This window comes from Ranitomeya variabilis, chromosome 5, assembly GCF_051348905.1.
Source record: "Ranitomeya variabilis isolate aRanVar5 chromosome 5, aRanVar5.hap1, whole genome shotgun sequence".
NCBI lineage: Eukaryota > Metazoa > Chordata > Amphibia > Anura > Dendrobatidae > Ranitomeya > Ranitomeya variabilis.
Window position 1 is genome coordinate 413,569,998 of NC_135236.1, and position 27,975 is coordinate 413,597,972.

The 27,975-nt window shown below is 43.2% G+C and overlaps 1 protein-coding gene and 1 long non-coding RNA gene across 3 annotated transcripts in view; one reads left to right on the forward strand and one right to left on the reverse strand.

The window, feature by feature from the left end:
* HMGA2 (high mobility group AT-hook 2) overlaps positions 1-27,975 on the reverse strand; it is a 494,709-nt gene that overhangs the window by 183,487 nt on the left and 283,247 nt on the right. The gene's annotated exons all lie outside the window — the stretch shown is intronic.
* On the forward strand, positions 1,169-27,492 carry LOC143773699 (uncharacterized). The gene is made up of 3 exons (XR_013215314.1): positions 1,169-1,348; positions 20,437-20,498; positions 27,244-27,492. It is a non-coding gene; the product is annotated as an uncharacterized LOC143773699 (long non-coding RNA).

Sequence of the window (27,975 nt, forward strand, 5' to 3'; positions counted from 1 at the left end):
AAATGCTTCCTATTCTTCCCTCTTTTAGGGATTGTTAACGATTGTGCTTTGAGAATCTCATTTTTCAAAATGTCCCATCCTTCCTGAATATTTAGAATTGAGAGTCCTCAGTGGTTGATACCTTTTAATGGCTAACTGAAAAGATGGCAAATTCCTTAGTTCCTTAGTTGATGTAAAAAGACATAAATCCATGCGACACATTAATTCCTGCACTAAGACTGTCAAACGCCATCATCAGTTTATATTCCCATATTCTTCTGTCTTTGAGATTTGAAGTTCAAATCTCAAAGAAACAGAAGAATATGGGAAGTTCAAATCTCAAAGAGATAGAAGAATATGGGAATATAAATTGATGACCTTTGACAGTCTTAGTGCAGGAATGAATGTGTCACATTGATTTATGTCTTTATGTCTTTTTACATCAACTAAGGAACTAAGGAATTTGCCCTTCAGACCATGCGGGGTCATCACAACAGACCCAGACCCCAATCAGAGGACAATAAAACATTCCCTATCTAAGAACTGGTCCAATATTTATGGACATAACTGTTTATCACCCATGTTAATTCTGCTTCATGTCACCTGTCTTATCCATGTTTTTTTTTTCTGTGATGTTTTGTGCATAAATATGTGATTCTCCAGAATTTCTTTTAGTCTATGCCTGATGAAGAGGCCTGAGTAGTCTCGAAAGCTTGCAATTTGTTACCATCTTTTCAGTTAGCCATTAAAAGGTATCAGCCACTGAGGACTCTCAATTCTAAATATTTTTCTATCTACTGGCTAACACGGTACCAAGATATTTATCTTTCCTGTACCATCCTTCCTGGACATTTCTGTCCTTAAGGACATTCAGCCATAGGATCCCCCCAATCCTCTTTCAGAGTCCTTTAAAATCTACCTTTCTGAAATCTATCCTCGAAGTCCGAGTCTTTACAGGTCTTCCTCCTCTAGTTATCCAAAATTCTGTGATAGCATTATTACTGCTTCTTAGGGTCCCAGCCACCCTTACCTCCTCAACCATTTTCTTTGAGTATATAGTGAATATCATGCCTTATTTTGAAGCTCATCCTGAGGATGAACTTCACAGGAGTACCAAGATAGCAGCATAGAGCTCTTCTGCAGATCCCCGGTTGCCATGGTAACCCATCAATGCCTCACAGTCAAATCATTTAAGTGCAGCTGTCAATAATGGACAACAGCATCTACATAGCCAAGTCATGGTCAAAGCTCAGCCGTTAGGCACAGATGCTGGCTATGTAACAAACACCAGTATCAGACGCATTGTTGAGTGAGTCTCCTCCACATGAAGTCACCATCACAGTACAGTTATGCCAATATATGCAAACAGGTTATAATTATTATTATTACTATCATTATTAATGATCTTGGTGTTAAAACTTTCTGAATAACTAATTGAGCAATTTAGGCTGAAAATCAGTATTGAAGAGATACATATATACTCCTCATTAAGGCATAGCTATGTGGTAAGGCCAAGCTGCAGCTTCCAGGTCAAGCCACTTAGCCATTCGAAAGGGACTTCAGGAAAGCGACATAAAAGAGCCTTTCAAAGTGGAAGTGTATAGTGACGTTTTTATGAGTACCAGACATGAGGGCTGCTGAACACTGAACAACTCACACAGTTACTTCTGCAGCCACTTCACAAAGAAAATGAACACAGGATTGCACAGAACATTCTTCAGACAGGGAAATTCTTAGGCTGAGGCAATTAGGGAAAGGTAAAGTTTCAGTTTGTACTCTTTGTATTCTGCTACATACATTATACACACAAGGACACCCACTGAGTAGAGCATTGTTTGGTTAAAAAGGGGTAACAAGGATCTTTTAGACACACTGATAATTGGGAATGAGCCTTTGTTTTCCAATTATTGACATGTGTAAATACGTCATCAGTCACACAATGAATGAGCAAATTCTTGTCCATCAGGTGACTGGATCAATCATGCAAGCATTAAAATGATCTGTCAGCACATCGTCCTGTGTTAAGAGGAGATGTGCTGTTGATAACAATGATATTCTATGCACACAGAATGATCATTGTGTGTGCACACATTTCTGATCGGCCATTCAATTACCACCAATCTGCACGCTTAAAGCCGATTGGCGGTTCTCCAGCAACCACGGTCCGCAAGCAGAAAAAAAAGCTTTTAAATGTAAGGAATGAATAACTTGAAAATGAAGTTGATTATATCTGATCATATCTCACAGTCTAAAACAGAAATGCTATGCAATTGAAGGTGTGTTACTAGAATGTCCATCTTATCATTGACAGATGACACCGACTATACAGCTGAGCTATACATTTTAAACAAATATACTAGACAAAATGGGGTGTATTTGTATATGTTTGCTGTATTTGCTTCTCATGCCTCCTAACTTTGAAAGCTAGGAAAAAGGGACACATACTGTGCCTTGCTATGCGCACTGCAATTTTTTTGATTTACACTAAGGGTACGTTCACACAGGGCGTTTTTGCTGCGTTTTTTTATGCAAATTTTCAGCTGCTTTTTACAATACCAGCAAAGCCTATGATATTTCAGAAATCTCATGCACACACATTGTTTTTTTGTGTGATCAGTATTTTGTGCTTTGCTGCGTTTTTTGGACATAGAGCATGTCACTTCTTTCAGCGTTTTTGCTGCGTTTTTTCACCCACTGACTTGAATGGGTGTTGAAAAAAATGAAGTAAAAACGCAGGTATCATTATTTGCTGCGTTTTTGTTGCTGAAATTCAAAAGGCATTAGCATGGTCAAAGAGAAAAAAAAAACGCACCAAAAAATGCACCTAAACCTGCGGTTTTGACACAACTTCTTTTCTGCCAAGAAGATCAGGTTTTGCTGCAGAAAAAAAAGCAGCAAAAATGCCCTGTGTGAACTTACCCTAAGCCATTTCCATAACCTTGCCCAGTCCTTTACATAGTAGAATGAACAAAGAGCTAGCACTCGACTGCAGATGGAGTTTGACGGTGCAAATGAACGGAATCCGAAGACCCACACGTAATCAAAGAAAATTAAATCACTGCACTCATCTTAGTTCAAGTCAATTTTGCTGAGGTGAATATTTTTATTGAAGGTGAAGTAGAGTCAATAAGGCAACAAAAAAATAACGTTTCGGCCACGCTGTGGCCTTGGTCACAAATGATGCCTTAGTGGTTTGTTCGTATAGCGTCTTATTATAATAGGATAGTATACTCAAAATTAGAGGTGGCCCAGATTTCTCCCAGATAGTGAAAGAAAGGGCCCTCACTTTTAATAGTGACTGTCCAAGACAGTATGTCTATGGTTCTGAGACATCTGTCATGTGTTGGACTGGCTTAGTCTTTACATATATCTTATAATCCAGCGGGACCCGGACGTGGGTAGTGGAGGCAAAGATTTCCACGCTGGATTTAATTATTTAGTACGGGGTGGACGTGCATAGATTGGTGGCACAGTGTGAGCGCGATCCGGGGTCAAGGAGTCCGTTTGGCTGGTCCGATGGGAAGCGCCGACACAGTTTGAGTTCACCTCAGCAAAATTGACTAGAAGTATGGTATCCTTTTCATGGCCTCCATAGTGCCTGCCATACACTACAAGGCCCACAGTGGCCCACACACAGAATTCCCCAATTCCCCCACACATTTGTTGCCCCAGTGCCCCCCAGAGTATGACACCACATTGCCTCCCAACACAATATAATACTATCAGAATGCCCCAATACACAGTACAAAACCTCTATATTGTCCCACACACGGTATAATGTCCCAAGACCCCACTACAAACACATACACAAAGTATGATGCCCCTTCCAGTTCCAGTCAATGCACAATATGATGCACCCACACAATATGCTTCCTTTCAGGTCCTTCAATCTCTATTAAGTTGAAATGGTAGCGCTAGGATCTAATGGCTCCCTATTCTGCCATTATGTTCAAGTACGGTATATCTGTGTCCTAAGGACGCAGATGCAGTTGAAATTGGGACACAATGCCACAATTCTCCTATAATTGCCAGCCACATCCATGCCATAACTGTCAGCCCTCGTAAAATAGATAGCCAGTTTATCACATAACTGTCAGCCACACCGCTCTATAACTGCCAGCCTCAGACACCTATACCAGCTAACCGCTGCCCTGATATAATAGCAGTCTACAGTTGTGCCACAACTGTAGCCTCACCCCTCAAGATAATTGCAAGTGACAGCCCCCTATTGTTACCTACATACCTTGGAATGGAAATACACATATTCATATCGGTAAGACACATGTGCCTGCCATCCAGAGTTTCTGGCTGCCTCCGACATTGAACAGTACATAAGGGAGGAGGAACCATGATCAGTACAACACTAGAGTATTATGCACACTGCCTACTATAATGTAATCTATAGAACTGCTGTTCTTGGCTTGGAAGATCAGATCTATAGAATATGGCTGCCCCATAAAATAAAAATAGTAAAAAAAAAAATATCATTTGATATATTCAAAGTTTTCCTTGCTGTAAAAAAATCCCCAATCCAGTCTGCAGATCCCCAAAATAGTTTTTACTATACTCATGGGTACTGTCAGGTAGTGTTTGTATACACCAGCAATGTTAAAATTTACTGCTTATTAAAATTTTTAGCTGTTCTTGAAATACATGGCGATTTACTCACTACTTTACACCCCAAAATTGTTGCAACTTCTAAAAGACGATGTATCACACTGAAATTTGGATTGTACAAACCTTGGTTTATGAAAAAATGGCATTTTGAAACAATTGTTGAAAATGTCTACAGTTCGCATCCAAGCATGCGCCGTTCCATCTTGTTTAATGCATTCCACAGGATATGTGGGGTCATAGCCTGAATTTCTTGCTGCAAGTTCTCCCGTAGCACCTGTAGTGTTCGTGGCTTGTTACTGTACGCCCCACCTTTCAAATGGCTCCAAAGGAAGAAATCTGGTGTGTTAAATCAGGTGATCTTAAGGCTTCTTTCACACTTGCGTCGGTACGCGGCTGTCGCTAAGCATCGGCGCGACGTACCGACGAACGTTGTGAATATTTGGCACAACGTGGGCAGCGGATGCAGTTTTTCAACGCATCCGCTGCCCATTCTAAAGTCCCGGGGAGGAGGGGCGGAGTTCCGGCTGCACATGCACAGTAGGAAATGGCGGACGCGACGTATGAAAAAACATTCCCTTGAACGTTTTTTCGTGACGGTCCGCCAAAACATGACGCATCCAGTGCACGACGTATGGCCATACATCGCGATCCGTCGGCAATGCAAGTCTATGGGAAAAAAACGCATCCTGCGGGCACATTTGCAGGATGCGTTTTTTCCCCAAAACGACGCATTGCGACGGAGGCCAAGCGACGCAAGTGTGAAAATAGCCTAATGGCCACAGTCCCTTGAACATTACTCTGTCATCAAAGAAAGCTTCAATACATAGTTTGGAGGGCGGATTTCTTTCTCCAAACTTCTTTGGAAACTCACTTTGGCACCTCTTTGAAGACTTCGTTTTCCGAAATTATTATTATTATTTATTGTTATAGCGCCATTTATTCCATGGCGCTTTACAAGTGAGGAGGGAAATGTTTTTGCAATGAAAACAGGCTTTTTGAAACTGTATGTGTACATTGTAAACAAATGAAGAAGGAATTCGGCAGTAGTGAAATGCATACACCACACAAACTACTGATGCAGTGAAAGACGTGCAGCAAGTCTATCTCTTATTGGAGACGACCGTCAGGGTCGGATGGCCACTCGGCCCGAGGATGCTTCTGCTTGCTGTGGTTCAGTGCACTCTCACTTCTCATGAACCAATCTAAATTTCAGTACAGTTGATAATCTCTTTTTGAATTTTTTTTTTAAAGTAATTTTTCCAGGTAAAGTAACAAGTGAATCACTCTGTATTTACACTTTTCTTCATAGCTAATTGCTTTGGAGACCGATCACTGCAGCAAGATAGCAGAACAAGGGCAGTACTCACAAGGTGTTTTGTACTACATGTAAGCACAGTTTTGAGGTTGGCCAGAATAGCTGAAGCACCCTGTTACCTTTTACTCCCAGGCCAACTTCAGTGCAGTGCTTAATAGTTAGACAGCATCGGTGGTCATTTTTCTAGGTGACTAACTGTAAGGCTATGTGCACACATTGAGTATTTAATAATAATGATATTTCTCAACAACATAGCTATTGCTAACCAGGTATCACTGACCAATGTTGTTCTAATAGCGGACTTATTGTAACCCAGTCGTTACTATATCATACAACGGGGCTGTGGAAACCATAATACGACCAAACAGAATATTATAAACAAAAAATCTTTATTTTAGTACAAAAGACACAATCTAACATTGTCAATACAGGACAATAATGAGACACAGTGAAAAGTTAATGCAGGCCATGAACAAGATACTGCCGTGCAAGACATAAAACATGCACACCAAAAGGATAATCCCATATAAGTCTCTGTTGTTCGTATGAGGGATCTATACAGAAACACTAAAAGGACAAATGTATCTATATGGGTATGGCCTATATAACAGGGTACTGCTCATAGATATATTATGTGTCTCTCTCCACAAGAGACCAGTTCACCATATTATTGCCATGCTGGGCTAAATCTGTATCCACCCTTGTAGCAGTCCCCATGTGCACTATCAAATAGGCTGGAAATAATCAAATGCTGGAGGTAACCACTCTACATGCCTACCGCAGTGCCACCAGCCCAAAAACATGCCCATATACCAATATACATAGTCCATAGGACCATTCACCAAATGGGATTACAAATACCCATTGCTAGCGTCAATTCCGGGGTAGTAACTACCACTCTCCATATTACCTTCTAGGATGGCGCTGAAATGTGTGTCTGTCCTCGGTCTGCATGTCTGCCCGACGCGCGTTTCGGAGATAAACTCCTTCGTCAGGGGGCGTGATGAAGTATTGAGTATTTGATTGCAGAGATTTCTGCATCTCTAGGAATTTGGCAGCACAAACTCAACTGAAAACACGCACGATTTTGATGTGGTTTTGCATGCCTTTTTCTGCGTTTTTGCACAAAAATGAATGGTTTTTGAAGCTAAATAAAGATATTTGAAAAAAAAAGTTTTGTGATGTAATTTCCTTGTTCAACCCGTTCTTTTTCATGCTTATTTGCCCCATCCCAGGCTAAAAATACCAGCCCTCAAGCTGCCCCAGAAATGGCACTTATCCCAGGCTCTTCCTGATGCCCTAGTGCAGTCGCATTGGGGGTAATGGGATTAAGAGTTTAGTAATGAAGAGGTGTCAGCCAGACACCCTCATTACTAAACCTGTAAGTAAAGAGTTAAATAAACACACACACATGGAATAAAACACTTTATTCGAAATAAAAAAAAAAGACACATTCGTTAATCATTTAAATTAACTCAATATACTCACCCCAGGTTCGATGGTAATCCAAGGGCTAAAGCGATGTCCTACATTGTCATCACTCTATATAGGAGCATTTACAAAATTATCCTACATAGGCTCTAACCAAACAGAGAGGTTCTGTGCTCACGATCAAGAAGTAGCAGGGTTTTGGATGCAGCGTATTTTTGCTGTGTTCACTCATGCAGTTAAATCAGCATGTGTTCATTGAACCATACGGATTTACCACATCCAATACATTCAATTGTGGAAATTTCTTTTGCAGAAACTATCACTCAGCAACAGAAACTAACATGCTGTGGGTGAGTTTATGTAGCGTCAAATAGAAGCACAGGGGGCATGAGATTTCAATAAATCCCATCCACTGTGCTTGTATCGTAGAGTGCAACAGTTTGGATGCAGCACATGTGAGCTGCGTCCAAACCACTGCTATTCTGGATTGTGGACACATACCCCAACTGGCAGAACTTTGCACGCACTGCGATATCCGGCGGCATGGGGCTATTCCTATTTATATCGGCAGGCTCCCATGCTGACATTTAATTTTTTATTTATTAAAAAAAAATTTAAAAATGGAGTGGGCTTCCATGTAATTTTCAGAACCAGCAGAGGGAAAGCCGACGGCTGATGTTAATATTCTAGGAAGGAGCAAATAGCCATAAAGAGTCCCGGGCTACTAATATCCTTTCACAGCTGTTTTTTTGCTTAGCCTTTACTAGCTAGTTTACAGGGGAACCACAGAAAAAAATTGACGTAGGGTCCCCATATAAATTCTAACCACCAAAATGTAAACAGACAACTACAGGCAGATATTAATAGTCTAGAAAAGGGCCATGGTTATTGGCCCGCTCCCAGACTAAAAATATCAGCTCTCAGCAGCCCCAGAAATGGTGCATCAATAAGATGCCTTGCTCTTCCCACTGGCCCTGATGCCGTGGCAAGTGGGGTGATAGTTCATGTCAACTTTGTATTGGCAGCTGATATGAAGCCCAGGGGTTAGTAATGGAGAGGCATCTACAAGACACCCCTATTACTAAGGCCAGCTCACACGTCCAGATAATTCGGGTACCGGAGAAAACGGTACCGGAGTTATCCGTGTCCGTGTGTCCATGTGCTCACGTAGGCCATCCGTGTGGGATCCGTGTGATGTCCGTGAGTACGTTTTTTTACTGTCCGTGTGTTGTCCGTGTATTGCAACAATTTTTACAATTTTAACCCTATGACAGGAAAAACGCACACGGACGGCACACGGACAGCATCCGTGTGCGGTACGTGTTTACACGGACCCATTGACTTTAATGGGTCCGTGTGATCCGTGCGCTCCCACGAACACTGACATGTCTCCGTGTTTTGCAAATGGACACACGGTCCATGAAAACACGCTGACATGTGCAGAGACACATTTATTTTAATGTGTCTACGTGAGTCAATGTCTCCGGTACGTGAGGAAACTGTCACCACACGTACCAGAGCCACTGACGTGTGAAACCGGCCTAACCTCATATTCAAATTGTAAATTAGAAACACCCAGAATAAAGTCCTTTATTTGAAACTAGATGGTGGCCCGATTCTAACGCATCGGGTATTTTAGAGTATGTATGTATGTATGTATGTATATAGCAGCCACATAGTATACAGCACAGGCCACGTAGTATATAGGAGCCATGTAGTATATAGCAGACAAATACGATGTGGCCTGTGCTATATACTATGTGGCTGCTATATACATACATATTGTAGAATACCCGATGCGTTAATACAGGCCACGCAATATATAACACAGCCCAAACGGTATATAACACAGCCCACGTACTATATAACACAGCCCGCGCAGTATATAGCAGCCACGCAGTATATAACACAGGTGACATAGTATATAACACAGGCCACGCAGTATATAACACTGGCCACATAATATATAACACAGGCCACATAATATATAACACTGGCCACGTAATATATAGTACAGCACACGCAGTATATAACACTGACCACGTAATATAAAGCACAGCCCACGCAGTATATAACACAGCCCACATAGCATCTAACACTGGCCAGGTAGTATATAACAGCCACACGGTATATTACACAGCCCACGTAGTGTATAGCAGTGTGGGCACAATATCCCTGTTAAAAATAAATAATTAAAATAAAAAATAGTTATATACTCACCTGCCGGGATCCAATCCAGCGAAGCTGTGGCGCAGGCGATGAGCGCGCGGCTGCCGCCATCTTCTTTTCACAGGATGCATTGCGAAATTACCCAGATGACTTAGCGGTCTCGCAAGACCACTAAGTCTTCTGGGTAATTTCACAATGCATCTCTGGGAACAGAAGATGGCGGAGGCCGCCCGCGGCCCGGCGGACTACGGAGGGTGAGTATAGCAGTTTTTTTTTAAATTATTTTTAAGCGGTGACAGGAGGGGAGCATGCGGGCGCCGGGCACTAACTGCGGTGATTGGAGGGGAGCATGCGGGCGCCAGGCACTGACTACGGTGACTGGAGTGGAGCATGCGGGTGCCGGGCACTGAGTGCGGTGACTGGAGGGGAGCATGCGGGCGCCAGGCACTGACTGGAGGGGAGCATGCGGGCGCCGGGCACTGACTGGAGGGGAGCATGCGGGCGCCGGGCACTGACTGGAGGGGAGAATGCGGGCGCCGGGCACTGACTGGAGGGGAGCATGCGGGCGCCAGGCACTGACTGGAGGGGAGCATGCGGGCGCCAGGCACTGACTGGAGGGGAGCATGCGGGCGCCGGGCACTGACTGGAGGGGAGCATGCGGGCGCCGGGCACTGACTGGAGGGGAGCATGCGGGCGCCGGGCACTGACTGGAGGGGAGAATGCGGGCGCCGGGCACTGACTGGAGGGGAGCACGCGGGCGCCCCGGGCACTGACTGGAGGGGAGCATGCGGCGCTGGGCACTGACTGGAGGGGAGCATGCGGGCACCGGGCACTGACTGCAGGGGAGTAGGGAGGGACTAATCGGACTGTGCCCATTGCTGATTGGTCACGGCAGCCATGACAGGCAGCTGGCGAGGCCAATCAGCGACGTGGGATTTCCGTGACGGAAGTTGCAGACAGAAAGACGGAAGTACCCCTTAGACAATTATATATATAGATAAATGACCACATGATTTTACACATTTATTTAAAAATACAAAACACATTATACTCACCTTAACACCTAATCCCAATGCCCTTGTCCCTTGTAAAAAAAAACCAAACTCACCTATCTGAAGTGAAGGGATGTGACTGCTCTCAATGACAGCATTCTCAAACTTAGAGCAGGCTCACATTGACTCAGGAGGTAATCCCTCCTGTGTCAGTGTTTAGCACTGAGATGTGGTGAGAAAGTCCACTGGAGTTCATCAGCAGATGAACCCCAATGAACTCACTGATGGCACTACTGTGTGAGAACTTTTGAGACAGAGGTAGTGCTGTAAGTAAGATCACCGGGACTCATCAGCTGATGAACTCCAGTGAACTTTCTCACCGCTGCTCAGCACTACACACTGCAGAAGTGATTACAAGCTTCTGTCAGTGTGTAGCCAGCTGCTGGGTAGAGCAGTCGCAAAAGCTGATTTGACTGCTCTACAAGTGGATTCAAATAATTGAGAGACAGTATGGATTACGGCAGATAGTTGAGGGATATGGAGGCTTATTATTTTTCTCTTTTCTAGGTGACATGGACATCAGGGATTAGGCGTTAAAGTGAATGTTTTTTTTTTTGCTTTTTTACAGGAGACATGTGCCTCAGGGATTATGTTTAGGTGAGTATACTGTGTTTTTTATTTTTATTTCAATATTTACCGTATTTTTCGTACTATAAGACGAACCGGACCATAAGACGCACCCCAAATTTGGGGTGAAAATTGCAGAAAAAGAGATTTTTTTTATAAGATGGGGGTCCATCTTATTGTCCGAATTTACAGTATCTTACCTGAGGGCTGGCGGTGGCAGAGCAGGGTCACAGGAGGCAAGGTGTCGGCAGAGGTGCGGTGATGCGGCGGGCGATATGGCATGCACCTGAGCAGGGTCCCTTCCTGTTTAGGTGGGCGACGCCACGGCCTTGTGTCAATGGGGGGGTTGCAGCAGTGCTGTGGCAGAGGTGCGGGGATGATGAGGCGCAGTGAGCGGTATGGCGTGAGCAGGGTCCCTTCCAAAGGTGAGGTGACGCAGCGGCCCGGTATCCAAGGTAAGCAGCAGAGCCGGGTGAATCATGGCTTTATCGATGGCGACAGCCATCTTCCTGAGGCCGTGCGTGCGCAGATGAAGTGCTCTGCTTCCCGGGGCTTCAGGAAAAAGGCAACGGGAGCCCGCGCGTGCGCAGATGGAGATCGCGGCGGCCATTTTTCTGAAGCAGAGCTCGCAGATTTAGATCTCGGCTTCAGGAAAATGGCCGCCGCGATCTCCATCTGTGCACGCGCGGCCTCCCGCGGCCATTTTCCTGATGCTCCGAGAAGCCGAGCACTCCATCTGCGCACGCGTGGCCTCAGGAAGATGGCCGCCGCCGCCACCGATAAAGCCATGATTCACCCGGCTCTGCTGCTTACCTTGGATACCGGGCCGCTGCATCACCTCACCTGTGGAAGGGACCCCGCTCGCACCATACCGCTCACTGCGCCTCATCATCCCCGCACCTCTGCCGCCGCCACACCGCTGCTGGTAAGCCTGCATTCCAACTATAAGACGCACCCCCCATTTTCCTCACATTTTTTGGGGAGGGAAACATGCGTCTTAGGCCATGTTCACACTTTGCGGTTTTTCCTGCGGATCCGCGGCGATTTTGATGCTGCGGGTCCACAGCAGTTTCCATAGCGTTTACATTAACATGTAAACCCTATGGAAACCGCAAACCGCTCTGCACATGCTGCGGGAAAAACCGCGCAGAAACACAGCGGTTTAAAACCCGCAGCATGTCACTTCTTTGTGCAGAATCGCTGCGATTCTGCACCCATAGAAATGCATTGAACCGCTTACTTCCCGCATGGGGCTGTGCCCACGTTGCGGGAAGTAAGCGGATAATGTGCGATTGCTACCCGGGGTGGAGGAGAGGAGACTCTCCTCCAGGCCCTGGGAAGCATGAATAGTGTAAAAAAAAAAGAATTAAAATAAAAAATGATGTTATACTCACCTCACAGCGCTGCCCGCGGCCGTCTGATCTCACTTGCTGTGCGAGCAGGACCTGTGGTGACGTCGCGGTCACATGACCGTGATGACGCCGCGGTCACATGACCGTGACGTCACGAAGGTCCTTCTCGGCACAGCATCTTTGGAATCGGACCGCCGAGTACAGCGCCGAGGAGATCCGGACATCAGAGGGTGAGTATAAACCATTTTTATTATTTTTATCATTACTATTGATGCTGCATATTGCTGTATATGCAGCATCAATAGTACAGGAGTAATCCCGCAGCGGAAACCGCGGAACAAACCGCGATAAATCTGCAGGGATAACCGCAGCGGTTTTGCCCTGCAGATTTATCAATTCCGCTGCGGGATAAACCTGCAGAGCACACCGCAAAGTGTGAACATGGCCTTATAGTGCAAAAAATACAGTATTTTAACTTTTTTTCTTTACTTTGAGACCAAACCCACTGGTGTTTCTCGCGATGTCACACAGATGACAGAGCAGGAAACACCTGATACATGAAGCCCATAAGAACGCAAGCAAAAACTCAGCAAATCCGCAAACATTTTTGCACCTGCGTTTTTCCTGCGTATTTGAGTGACTCAATTGAACTCAATGGGTGAAAAACGCTGCAAAAGCCCACAAAGAATTGATATGTTGCGGATTTAATAGTAGCAGAAATCCTGAAAGGAAAAATACTGGTCATGTGCACAGAACTTCAGGATTCTCATGGACTTTGCTGGCATAAGGATTCCCTAGCGTTTTTGGGCCAATTCCAAGTAGAAAAAATGCAGAAAAAAGCACTGTGTGCACACAGCCTGAACAAAATAAAACAAAGATGTTAAAATATAAAGAATGACTGCAGATTTTAATACGCAGTAAACTTCAAAAGAAATATAGCAGTATCCATCTATGAAGTTGAAAATAATCTGACATTTTAGCAAGCTGAAACTTCTTATGTGGGATAAGCTGTAATATTTTTCAGGACTTTTTGGTTGTTCATATAAATTAGTGTGTAATTTACTTTTTTTTGCTAAACAGCTGTAGAAAATTGAGATTTTTTTGGGGGGATTATTGGAAGTCTTCACATATCACACTACATGGATGAATTAATTCTTTAGATTCTTACATTTAAGTCCATTCTTAATACGTGTAGGTTGTTTGCAATATACATTCCTCAACATTAAAATTGTAACATCAACAATTAACAGTTATGGAATTGTAATCACTAGATGGATAGACATGTTAATGATTTGAAAATTGTTTCCATTTTTTTCATAATTTGCATAACATCTCAATTTATTTAGTATTGAGTACCAGTGTTATGTTTATTTTTCCAAAGTGTACCAGGAGCCATTTTGCAACACGACAATGCCAGGCCCCATGTTGCACAAATTATTATGAGCAGCCTGTGTGGCCTAAACGTTCTACTATGGCATGCAGAGTCACCGGACTTGCCTCCTATCAAACATATCTGGTACACCATTGGTCAGTAATTGCAAAAATTTCTGTCAGTAGTGGATTTTGATGATTTGCATGCTGAAGTGCATTCAGTAAGGCAGACCATTCCTTAGACAACCAATAATACACATGTTGGCATATTATCAATGTGGTTAAGTGTATGTATTTCTGCATGTGGCACCCTTACTTAGTATTGAATGAATTGATATTTTTCATATCATTAGCGTGCCAGTTGATCATGTGTTTCCATAATTCCACGACTTTACCTTCTTAATGTTGTAATTTCAATGCTGTGGAGTGTAGGTGCAAAAAAAATGTGTTTCATATGCATGCTCAGCTACTGCTCCACTCATTCTCTAAGGGACTTCTGGAGAAAGTCAAGTGCATCCCCAAGCAATCCCATAGAGAATGAATGGAGCAAACATGAGCAACTTCTGTTCAAATCTAAGGGTTCGCTCACAAGAGCGTATAATACAGCAGAGTCCTTAATCGTATAGCAATTGGACCAGTGTTCTTCTTCGCAGCAGCACAGGTCTGCGATTTTTTCTTATACCGATTTGGAATGAGAAACCAATTGCAACATGCTCCAAGTCTCATCTCACATTCACCAATACAAGTCTATGGGTACATGTGAAACATTGGACAGAGGCAATGGAGAAGATGGGAGAAATTACTTTCTCAGTCTCCTCCGTATCTGTGCTGCGATTCTCTCACGCGATAGAATCGGAGCACATTGCACGGACACTCATATCAAACTCTGACAGGGATGAAAGTGCCCTGTTCTGGAAATTGGCGGAAATTCCCAAAGGTTGTACCCGTTAATGATCTACACAACTTAAAGGGAACCTGTCACCCCGTTTTTTCAGTATGAGATAAAAATACCATTAAATAGGGCCTGAGCTGTGCTGGACAATAGTGTATTTTGTGTACCCTGATTCCCCACCTATGCTGCCAAAATACCTTACCAAAGTCGCCGTTTTCGCCTGTCAATCAAGGTGGTCTGGTCAAATGGGCGTGGTGAAATCGCTTCTTCTCCCCAAGATCTTGCTTATCTCTCCGTTGGTGGCGTAGTGGTTTGCGCATGCCCAACAGCGGAATGCACTGCGCAGCTGAAGAAAAAGAGCGCGATCTGCGCTATTCACCGCTTTATCGCTGGCGGCGGCCATCTTCCTGAGGCCGCGCGTGCGCAGATGGAGCGCTCTGCTGCCCGGGGCTTCAGGAAAATGGTCGCGGGATGCCGTGCGTGCGCAGATGGAGATCGCGGCGGCCACTTTCCTGAAGCCGAGTTCGCATATCGGCTTCAGGAAAATGGCCGCCACGATCTCCATCTGCGCACGCGCTGCATCCCACGGCCATTTTCCTGAAGCCTCGGGCAGCAGAGCGCTCCATCTGCGCACACGCGGCCTCAGGAAGATGGCCGCCGCCAGCGATAAAGCGGTGAATAGCGCAGATCGCACTCTTTTTCTTCAGCTGCGCAGTGCATTCTGCTGTTGGGCATGCGCAAACCACTACGCCACCAACGGAAAGATAAGCAAGATCTGGGGGAGAAGAAGTGATTTCACCACGCCCATTTGACCAGACCACCTTGATTGACATGCGAAAACGGCGACTTTGGTAAGGTATTTCGGCAGCATAGGTGGGGAATCAAGGTACACAAAATACACTATTGTCCAGCACAGCTCAGGCCCTATTTAATGGTATTTTTATCTCATACTGAAAAAACGGGGTGACAGGTTCCCTTTAAAGGGGATCTGTCACCACTTTTTTGGCATATCATGTAAAAATATAATTCAATTTAGTGTCAGCACTGCATTATACAAGTACTTTTTATACCTCTTGACTCCCCACCAATTATACATAAATACCGTTTTTATTCCTCCCGCGGTGTATGTAAATATGCTCAGTCCGGTCCGATGGGCGTGGCTTATTGTCCGTCTCCACCCCCTCTTCGTCTTGCTGTACGTATTCGTTTCTGTGAATATCACAGATAGCGTACAGTTACCGCGCGTGCGCATTCAAATGGCCTCTCGCGTGTGCGTAGTATGCTTTGCCCAACTGTGGGCAAAGCATAAAATCAGTACTGTGCATGCGCCGGCATATGCCATGGCTTTCTATGGCCCATAGAACGCAATCGCGTATGTCAGCGCATGCGCAATACTGATATTCACAGAAACGAATACGTATAGCAAGACGATGAGGTGGGGGTGGAGACGGACAATAAGCCATGCCCATCGGACCGAGCATACAACGCGGGAGGAATAAAACGATATTTATGTATCATTGGTGGGGAGTCAATTTTACTACACTAAATTGAATGATATTTTACATAATATGCCAAAAAAGTGGTGGTGACAGATTCCCTTTAATAGTAACAACATGTATGCAGAATGAATAAGTACACATAATGTGAATCCATCCTGATATTACAATTTTTCTTTCACTTTTCACTAATTTACTATATTGCAAATTTGACAGTTATAAAACATTTTAGGGGAATATCCCTACATGATTCTCTGCAAATTCTTTGGCCTCTGAATTTTACAAATTGCCATTTAACCGTTTGCGTTGCAGAGAGTAAAATCCATTATAAAAAAGGTGACAAAAGAGTAAATATTCTGTCAATATCCTTACAATTTTTTTCTCGCTGTATTTGGATGACAATTGTTAACAGCACTACTGATCAGATTTTATTTAAATAAGGTGCAATTTTCCACCTGCAAATACAGATTCAGTGTATGTGTTGAATGTGAGTGTATGCTAAAATGTCCAGAGAACATTTTGAGTTTTGGATGCAGTTTTTTTTTCTAGAGAAAATGTACTGTAAATGAGTTCACAAGAATAACCAACTGTCTGTAGTCTCCACAACACAGGAAATTGCCTCAAAACTTCACATATAAATTGGGACAAATGATAGTTACAAGAAATTATTAGTTAACTAGAAAATGCAAAACTCTAAAGAGAATCCTCAAGTTAACTACAATATATGGCATTTTGTCAAAGTTTCTTCCAAAAACCAATTATTAACATATAAGGTCAGTAATCTTGCATTAAATTTTGCATGTATACTGCTTGTTATAAACCACTGAGTGTGAAGTCCAGAGGCAGTATTGTTAGAAAAAGGATAAGCTTCAAACTAAATTCTCACTGCCACATGGAAAATACATCAATGGGGATATTCTCAAGGAAACAGATGGAAAAGGAAAAGATTCCTGTGAATGCTGTTTAAGATTTACATTATCCTCCATGAACTTCCATGTAGTTCCCATGTTTATATAATTTATCACTATTTCCTTGCACCATTCAGATTAGGATGCTGGTATGAGCTAATGTCCTTGTTCTTAAATCTTACCCTGAACGCCTCTCCTTTAAAGGGAATCTTATATTAACACCAGGAAGAACTATGGAGCAGTCTGACATGTTAGATTAAGATTGCCTCTGACTTTTTCAATAGGAGTTTGGCATCCTTTCAACAACAAATAAATTATGTTCTATAGGGTAGCTTTCTGAAGGAGTTTTCCCCACAAATTACATCTTTCATCTATCCACAGGATAGGTGATAAATGTCTGCTCAATAATGGCTCTGGTGCTGGTATACCAAAAAATCACTAGACTGGGGGTCCAAATTTTAGGGTCCTCCTTGCTGTTGTGAAGACCAAAGTATCGATATGGTTGCAAATGCACGCTGCTGCTTTATCCATTCTATGGAACTTCTGGAGATAACCAACAAGACCTTCGAAGATGTGTAAAGTGGTATGTTGCACCAAAATGCTATTAAATAGAGCATTAAAATCTTGATATCTTCAAACTGAGGTCTCCATGGACAAGACCTATTTTTCTGACACATTACCTCCAAATTCTCAAAATGCCAATCAAAATTGTGTAACGTCAATACGTTGAATTCTACAGTATGTCTGGTTCCTGAAACCATTCCTGAACATGTTATTTTTAGTGTGGCAGGGTGGATATCCTACTAAAAAAGGCCACAGAATATGGTTACCATGAAAGGGTGTACTTGGTGTATAACAATGTTCAGGTAAAAATGTGATTCATTAGACCAGTTCCCCTTCATCTATTGTTTTATGGTTCGGCTCTAATGCTCAAACGTTCACTGCAGACACTTTTGGCGTAGAAAGTGGTATGCATGGGCACTCTGCCTGGTCTATAGCTACCGCAGTCATATTACACAGCAGGCTGCACAAGCACTAATGTTTTCAGCAATGTGGGCTAGCCTTTATGTGATAATTTACTAGATGGGCCAGTTTTAGCTCTCTAGGTGTTCAAGAGTGTTCAATTTTTAAACCCACTCTTGACATCTGCTGTATACAGTTGTGGCCAAAAGTATTGACACCCCTGCAATTCTGTCAGATAATACTCAGTTTCTTCCTGAAAATGATTGCAATCACAAATTATTTTCTATTATTATCTTCAATTTGTCTTAAATGAAAAAACACAAAAGAGAATGAAGCAAAAAGCAAAACATTAATCATTTCACACAAAACTGCAAAAATGGGCCAGACAAAAGTATTGGCACCCTCAGCCTAATACTTGGTTGCACAACCTTTAGCCAAAATAACTGCGACCAACCGCTTCCGGTAACCATCAATGAGTTTCTTACAATGCTCTGCTGGAATTTTAGACCATTCTTCTTTGGCAAACTGCTCCAGGTCCCTGATATTTGAAGGGTGCCTTCTCCAAACTGCCATTTTTAGATCTCTCCACAGGTGTTCTATGGGATTCAGGTCTGGACTCATTGCTGGCCACCTTAGAAGTCTCCGGTGCTTTCTCTCAAACCATTTTCTAGTGCTTTTTAAAGTGTGCTTTGGGTCATTGTCCTGCTGGAAGACCCATGACCTCTGAGGGAGACCCAGCTTTCTCACACTGGGCCCTACATTATGCTGCAAAATTTGTTGGTAGTCTTCAGACTTCATAATGCCATGAACACGGTCAAGCAGTCCAGTGCCAGAGGCAGCGAAGCAACCCCAAAACATTAGGGAACCTCCGCCATGTTTGACTGTAGGGACCGTGTAATTTTCTTTGAATGCCTCTTTTTTTCTCCTGTAAACTCTATGTTGATGCCTTTGCCCAAAAAGCTCTACTTTTGTCTCATCTGACCAAAACGTTTTAGGCTTTTTCAGGTAAGTTTTGGCAAACTCAAGCCTGGCTTTTTTATGTCTCAGGGTAAGAAGTGGGGTCTTCCTGGGTCTCCTACCATACAGTCCCTTTTCATTCAGACGCCGACGGATAGTACGGGTTGACACTGTTGTACCGTCGGACTGCAGGGCAGCTTGAACTTGTTTGGATGTTAGTCGAGGTTCTTTATCCAACATCTGCCCAATCTTGCATTGACATCTGTTGTCAATTTTTATTTTCCGTCCACATCTAGGGAGGTTAGCCACAGTACCATGGGCTTTAAACTTCTTGATGACACTGCGCACAGTAGACACAGGAACATTCAGGTCTTTGGAGATGGACTTGTAGCCTTGAGATTGCTCATGCTTCCTCACAATTTGGTTTCTCAAGTCCTCAGACAGTTCTTTGGCCACAACTGTATGTATGTCGCAGCAGGCAGTGAGTTCCTTCAGACTGCCATGCATGCATATGCTATACAATGATTTTGTCGTCTCACAAGCTGAGCAGGCAAAATCATCACCATGTGTACATTGTAGATGACATCCTGCTGTAATGGCATCAATCAGTTCTAGTACCATTTGTAAGAGTTTAACCCCTCAAATGCCACAATTACGATGGCGCAACATCATTATCATCGCCCCTCTCCTCCTTTAAGGCTATGTGCACACGTAGGAGGTGCAGAATTTTCTGCACAAAATCCGCATCTCCTGGCAGAATCTGCAGCCGCGGATTTGCCGCGGCTTTTATGCGGATTTTGTGCGGTTTTTATGCGGAATTGCTGCGGATTTTGCCATTGCGGATTTTTAACATGGTGGGGTGCACAAACGCTGCAGATCCGCACAAAAGAAGTGACATGCACTTCTTTGAAATCCGCAGCAATTCCGCACTGATTTTTCCGCACCATCTGCACAGCTTTTTGTTTTCCCCATTAACTAACATTGTACTGTACATCACAGTGCAGCGTTTCTGCGTGGTAAAATCCGCTGCAGATCCGCAGCAAATCCGCATCGTGTGCACATACCCTAAAAGTCAGCTAATTACTTACGGGTAACACACACAGCGTGTCTATACACGTTTATGTGTTTTTATTGCACAGCCTTTCATGAGTTGTACTTTCCTTGGAAACTTTTTCCCCTGTATCTCTCTATTGTTCTTTTCTGAGGGTTTCTCTGAATCCCTTTCTGGGCTTTTCAATATGGGACATTTCTCTTCAGTTACTATGAGGACCTTATGGCTTTTCACTTCTAATAGTATAGCCCTCTGCTTTATGTCATTATGTTATCCTGTTTCTGATGATTACAACTTTTGTTACTTTTTTCTTTAGAGATAGAGTATACCTGAAGGAACTTCAGCGACCGACGTCCTGCTGCAGCTGAAATATATGAGGTGAGTGGATCCATTTCCTTTGGCTCGCTGTTATCGGATAAGACCCCATTGTCCTTTTTCTTTTTCCCAGTCTCTCATCTTCATTCAATATGTTAAAGCTGTCACATTATTTAGCCAGTATTGTGAACTTTATAAAAAAATTGAAAATAAAAACCATGCCAAAAATATAACTTTTACATCACATGGACACACAAAAAATGGAATCAAAAGTGACCAGTCATGAATATAAAACAATTGGTATCCCTGAAAAGTTATTTGGTCCCACAAAAATTCAAGCCCTCATTTGGCTCTGTCATAATAAATAAAGTTATTGCTATTAGAATATGGTTGAAGAAAAATTATTTGTTGTAAAAAATATTTTTTTTTGTGCAAAGTGGGAAACAAAAAAAAACCTGATCTCACTCAAGAAAAAATGTATTACACTGAGAATTGATTAAAAAAGACATGAAAACAATTCATGAATTACTGACTTTTGTTCACTTTGCCTTCCTAAAACTAAAAAAAAGCAATCCAAAAAAATATTATAGTATGGTAGTGTAAGGGATCTCACAGGGGAAGATGGGCATCGACTTCGCTCACCTCGGGGGAGGGGAGAGAAGGGCCCAGCAGGGGTAGGCTCTCTAGCGCCACCACTTGCCTCAGGTCAGTCAGGGAACTGCACAGAGGGCAAATAGTCGCCGGAAAGGCATCCTTTATAGGTACGAGTTAGTGAGGCGCTCCCAATGAGGGAGAACATATATCACCAGTTCAGGCTGGGGATATATATCTAAACCTCCCGGCCGTCACTGCCAGAGTTTCTCACTAAAACAATACGGTATTCTGCCACCATCTTAGATCGGGTCAGGAACCAACCCTGGGGTAGCGTATAATATAACCAACGGAGCGTGCGGACGTGGGGATTCGTGGATCGAGATAAAAGAGCAGCCCAAGATTAATTTTATATTTAATCACCGAAGAGGCGCACTAGGACATACAGCTACACATACAAGAGCAAATATTTACAGTCAGGAGTGTAGTACAAGGATAGGGTATACATAGGTTGCAATTACCGTGTTATGTACCATGTGACCACAGGGAGGCACTGATGGATCACAGGTCCAAATCATAGTTACAGGCTTTCCGGGCTGTGTCAGCAAATTTATCCTCCGGCCATCAGAAAAACACTGACCAAAATGAGGGTCTGCCTTATATCTCCTAGGCTGCTACCTCACACATCTGCTCCCACCCCCCGGGTGGTGCAGCCTCTCTCCTAACATGTCTGAGAATATTATTTTCTGCCTAGAACCGTGTTTTGACCATATCTTTACGCCCGAAGCTCTGAACGGTGTGTTTGTACTGCCACTGGATTCTGCTAGTTTTTATCTGCGCGTAGAGACTAAATATGACTACCGTATGTAATTATTGCTAGCTATGCATTATAACTCCATGATCCAGAGTGCTACAGGTGGCTAAATAATATGTGCACGTGGGGAAAGGGACGCTGATTCGGACTATGTGCTTGGTTCATCTTAGACATATTGCATTCTGTTATTATAAGTAATTTCCCATAGTCAATACCTCCTAGCCTTGCTTTTCCATGTTTATGGTCGCACAAAGAGGTTCAGCTGCCCAACAGTTTGCAACCTTATGTTAACAACTTCAAAAGAGCTTGTCCTAGCACGTTTATTTAAAAAAAAAAAAAGAAAAGAGCCTGGGGAATCCCAAGGGTGGGGGCACATTTCAGGAGTGGAGGGAGACTTAAAATCCAAAATGGATTCTCCCTTGTCCCTCACAGGTAGCAATAAGAACTTTAAATTATCCCACAAAAAAACAAGCCCCCACACAGAATTTCTGGGAAGAAAACTAAAAAAGTTACTTATTTTTCGTTTTATAAGACGCTCCAGGTTATAAGACGCACCCCAAATTTTTAGGAGAAAAATAGTAATTTTTTCTTTAATAAAATGGTCGTGCTTCTTATAATCCATGTGTCTTATTGCTTACTGGGGGGGGGTGTCTGCGGGGAAGTGGGGACCCAGGGTCGCTGCTGGAGGAGGCAGGAGTGGGGAGATGCTGCAGGCCGCGATGAAGGGGTGTTCAGCAGTGCTGCTGGTGTCTGACGCTGCTGCCCAGTGCTCTGCGGGTGTCTCCGGTGCCCGGCGGCGCTGTCTGGTGCTGCGGGTGTCCGGACGGCGCAGCCCGCTGCTGCTGTGGTGGTCTCCGATGCTGCTGGGGCTCTGCTGACATTTTGTGAAAGGCCAGAACCCCAGCAGTCCCATGATTTGCTGTGTGGTGGGCTCCTGGAAAATGGCCACCAGGCGGGGCGGCGCATGGGCAGATGGAGATCTCAGCACCGAGATCTCCGGAGATGAGATTTCAGCTCTGAAATCTCATCTCCCGAGATCTCAGTGACGAGATTTCCATCTGCTCATGCGCCGTCCGGCAGCCATTTTCCAGGAGTCCACCACACAGGAAACCATGGAACTGCTGGAGTGGGCCCCGGCAGCACCGGAGACCACTGCCGCAGCATCGGGCAGCGCCGGCCGCACACCCACAGCACAGGAGACACCCGCAGAGCACTGGGTAGCAGCGCCGGACACCCGCGGCACCACCAGACACCCCTTCATTCCAGCTTGCGGCCTGCAGCAACAGTACCGGTAAGGTACATTCGCATTATAAGACGCACCCCCATTTTCCCCCCGAATTTGGGGGGAAAAAAGTGCGTTTTATAATCCAAAAAATACATTTTTGTAAAACAATGTTTTTAGTGTGTAATTCCTAAGACCTGAAGATAAAAGTTGTCTTAGCACTTTTACCACATCATGAATAGTGTAAAAAAAAAAGATTATTGAAGAAAATTCCTTATTTATTCATTCTGACTCTCAAAAACTGATCGAAAAGCAATTAAAAATGTATGTGTCAAATGGTACTAAGTAAAACTTAACTGATCCCACAAAAACAAAACCCTATTCAGATCTGTCAACAGAAAAGCAGTTTTTTTTCTACATTGTTAGTGACTAGTTTTCTACGTTAATAGGTGCTGAAAAAGCGTCATGACTCCCAAAAACTAATCCAGCAAAATCCATGCTCACAAGCCAAATGGCCTTTCCTTTTGAGCCTTTCAGCACACTTAAATAACAGTTAATGTCAACGTGTATGGGACTTCAGCAAAAAGCACAACCCACTTATAAAGGGATTCTCCAGTCTAGTTATTGATGACCTATCCAGAGAATAGGTCATCAATATGAAATCAGCAGGTGTTCAACACCCAGCAAACCAAATGATCATCTGAAAACTGCTTTATTTGGGGCCAGAACTAAGCGATGTACTGACAGAACATAACATAACAGCTCCATACATTGCTTAGTGACCATAGACGAATACTGCGCTTTATCTCCTATTGAGTACTGCAGTGCTTGGCAGCGGCCATTAAGAAATGCATAGTACTGCTGTATACTGCCCATACATTGCTTAATTTTGGCCATAGCCAGAGCAGCTTTCCACTGATCAGTGGGGATGTCAGACCCCCATTGTTCTCATAATGTCAAACCCTCATTGTTCTCATATTGAGAGGTCAACTGTTTTGGCAAACCATTTACCTCTATGACCTTTTATCTGGGCCGGCAGCTGTATATTGACAGCCACTTGCTCCAGGGCCGGCGTTAGGGCCAGGCAGACTAGGCAGCTGCCTGGGGCCCCCACTCACTTGGGGGCCCCCAGCATCTACAGCAGAAGCTTCACTGATAATAGCATTATCAGTGAAGCTTCCGAGTAGAGACTGGTTAAGGACCTGTAGTGACATCACGATCAGGTGACCTGCCATGTGACCGTGATGTCACCACAGGCCATGTACTCTGGGAATGTTTGTAGCAGTAAAATAGGAGCCTGCAGTGAAGCACAGGAGCAGCGGCCACTGAACCTCCCCCATCAGAGTGATAGAAGTGCTCATTGGCCAGCGCCCTGTCCTGCTGAACGGAGCCTCTGAGGGGAAGGGAGAGAGACCCAGCACCAGTAACAACCTGAGCCAGCAGATAAGTAAAGAGCACCGTCCCACTGTGTGTGTGCTGCTCCTGGTGATGATGGCTCCTGTCCTGCTGTCAGCAACTCCTGCTCTTGTCGGCAGTCCCAGCAGAGGAGAGGGCAGGAAGGTGTCTGCTGGGAGCAGGAGGAGCTGCATCTGATAGTGTGCATCATCTCATTCCCTCCAGCATAAAGGTGTGTGTGTGTGTGTGTGTGTGTGTGTGTGTGTGTGTGTGTGTATAGCGTGTCATGTGTAGTGTGTGCTTATGTGAATCACATGTATCAAATGAGCATTTGTTGTGCTGCATGTGTGTGCCGTGTATGTGTGTGTATAAGTGTGTCTTTGCTTGCCGTGTGTGTGTATATATAAGTGTGTATGTATGTGTGTGTATAAATGCGTGCCATATATGTGTTTAAGTGCGTGCCATGTATGTGTTTGTGTGTGTGTGTGTGTGTGTATATATATATATATATATATATATATATATATATATATATATATATATAATGTGTGTGCTATGTATGTGTCTGTGTATAAGTGCATGCCATATATGTGTGTGTGTGTGTGTGTGTATGTATATAAGTGTGTGCCGTGTACATGTATGTGTGTATAAGCATGTGTCATGTGTGTGTGTGTGTATATATATATATATATATATATATATATATATATATATAATTTTTTGCATTATTCTATATAAACATACAGCGATAGTGTGTGTGTTCCATGCACATTTTAAAATATTGGTTGAACAGACTAGAGTGTGTGTGTATGTGTGTGTATACACAGCCCTGCTGCTTATAACATTATACTATATGGGGACAGATTGATCTACTAGTGTTCTGTCCCCATCATTCATCCTCAGACGGTGTAAAGAGGCCGAGAAACAAGAGCCAAACGACTTAAATGTTGTCAATCGCACGCATCAAATGGTCTGAACTCAATGCATGTAAATGCAACCAAAATGTGTGAGCGTCATGGTGCAATATGTATGTGAGCATTGGGGGCCTCATTTTAAACTTTTGCCTAGGGCCCCACTTTGTCTAAAACCGGCCCTGACTTGCTCTTTAATTTCTTGTTTCTCTGTGAGCACGTGCTAAACACTGAGGCGCGTGCAATGAAAGATTATGTCCTGACCCCAGTGCCAGAGTCAGTACGTACTATGTGGGCGGAGTTACAAGTGTGATTTATACAGCCCGTGAAGTATGTGCTAAATATTCAAATGGCCTTTGCCAGAAAAAATGTTCCCCCACCCCTGCTCTAGACGTAGATGATTCTTCCTTGTCATCGTTGCAGCACCCCCAAAGTATGATGTTTTCCCCACCATGCTACACAGGTGGGACGGTGTTCTTAGGGTTGTAGTTATCCATCTTCTTCCTCCAAACATGGCGAGTGGAATTAATACCAAAATTTGATCAAATACCGTATTATAAGACGCACTTTTTTTCCCCCAAATTTGGGGGGAAAATAGGGATGCGTCTTATAATGCAGATATTCCTTACCGTTACCGCAGGCCACAGGCTGGGATGAGGGGGTGTACGGTGCTGCGGGGGCTCTGCCGACATTTTGTGAAAGGCCAGAGCCCCCACAGTTCCATGGTTTCCTTTGCAGTGGACTCCGGGAACATGGCCGCCGGGGGCGGCACATGCGCAGATCTTGGCACCAAGATCACAGGAGATCTCCTATTTTTCTCCTCAAAATTTGGGGTGCGTCTTATAATATAATATATATAATCCGGAGCGTCTTATAATCCGAAAAATAATGTACTTAGTTAAATTGCAATTTTATTGCATGAAATATTTAAAAATCATACAATGTGATTTTCCGGTTTTTATCTTTAAATTCTGTCTCTCACAGTTGAAGTGTACCAACGATAAAAATTACAGACATCTCCATTGTTTGTAGGTGGGAAAACTTGCAAAATCGTCAGTGTATCAAATATATTTTTCCCAATGTATATGATATTGCTCTACTTGGGTGATATAGCATAATAACTTACAGAGAATGTTTCCCTCTTACTAGACCTAATACAGATGAAACACTTCGAGCAAAATCAACATATTATTCTAACAAATATAAATTTTCATTTTCAAACAGCTTAATGGTAAAGAAATCAGTGAAACACCTGTGGGATAAAAATGCTCATTACGACCCTTTATGAATTCCATGAGGGCTGTAGTTTCCAAAAGAAGGTCCACTTTGAGGGTTTTCTGCTGTTCTGGCACCTCAGTAGCTCTGCAGGTGGCGCCTACAAACTATTCTAATTAAATTTGTGCCAAATAGCGATTCCTCCCTTTGAAGCCCTGCTGTGTGCTCATATAGTAGCTTCCAAACAAATTTTCTGCATTACCACATGTAGGAAAAGTTGCATTATAAATTTCCTCCCATTACCACTTGAAAAATTTGGATCTAAAAGAATATTTTAGTGGAAAAAAATTTTTTTTTGTGAAAAAGCTCAGCATACTCCTTAATGAATTTCTAGGAGTGTCATTACCAAAATGGCTCTGGAAGTGGCACCCACAAACTATCCAAGACAAATTTTTACTCTAAAAACATGAATGCCATTGTATCTATAGTCAAAATTCTGTTGCTCCAGCTGGCCTCAACAAAAATGTTGGTTTTGGGTCTTTTTTTTTTTTTATAATGCAGGTATTCAAAATTAATATTTTAGGGGATGGGTTATTTTATTTAGCTTTTATTTATTTGTTTTTTGTTTGCCTGTATTAATTTTCTTTTTCTTACAAATAGAACTGTCCGGTGTTTAGAGATGATGTAATAGTAGGAAGCTGTGTGCACAACATTGGGAATTATCGTTTATCCTGAGAGACCCTGATGATGACTTACATCTGACTCACATTTGATAGATCTTCGATAACCATTAAAGCAACATTGGAATGGACCATTTACAAATATCTGTGGTTTTTCTTTGGTTGATTCTTCACCAAAAATTTACATTTGGTATTTTTATGTTTGAAGCATGATATGTAGGAAAGGGTTGAAAAGTTCCAGGGGGCCGAATACTTTTGCAAGGCACTGTAGTTTTCAATAATTAATGCGTTTTTAATAATTATACACTTTTTAAGTTATGTCAGATGATGCATCTAGTTTTGATTCCCGATGTGGAATGTACACTATATTATCTACTTTCATATATTAATATCCGGTAATTACCACTTCTCACATTTATTTTGCTATATACTTGTTTTAATTTTTGCATGCAGTTTGCACGTTAGCACTTTTTATGGTATAGATGAACTGATTTTTTGTCTAAACACCTGTATATAGCTCTGTCAAAAATTAAGAGACGGCTGCAAAATGTTCAGTTTGTCTGATTTTTCTCTTTATAGGTATACTAGCTGAAGAGCCCGGCATTGCCCAGGCATAGTAACTAACTATGGTTAGTTAGAGCACCTCACTTCTCTCATTTTCCCATCACGCCTCTCATTCCCCCCCCCCTCACATCTCTCATTTGCCCCCTCA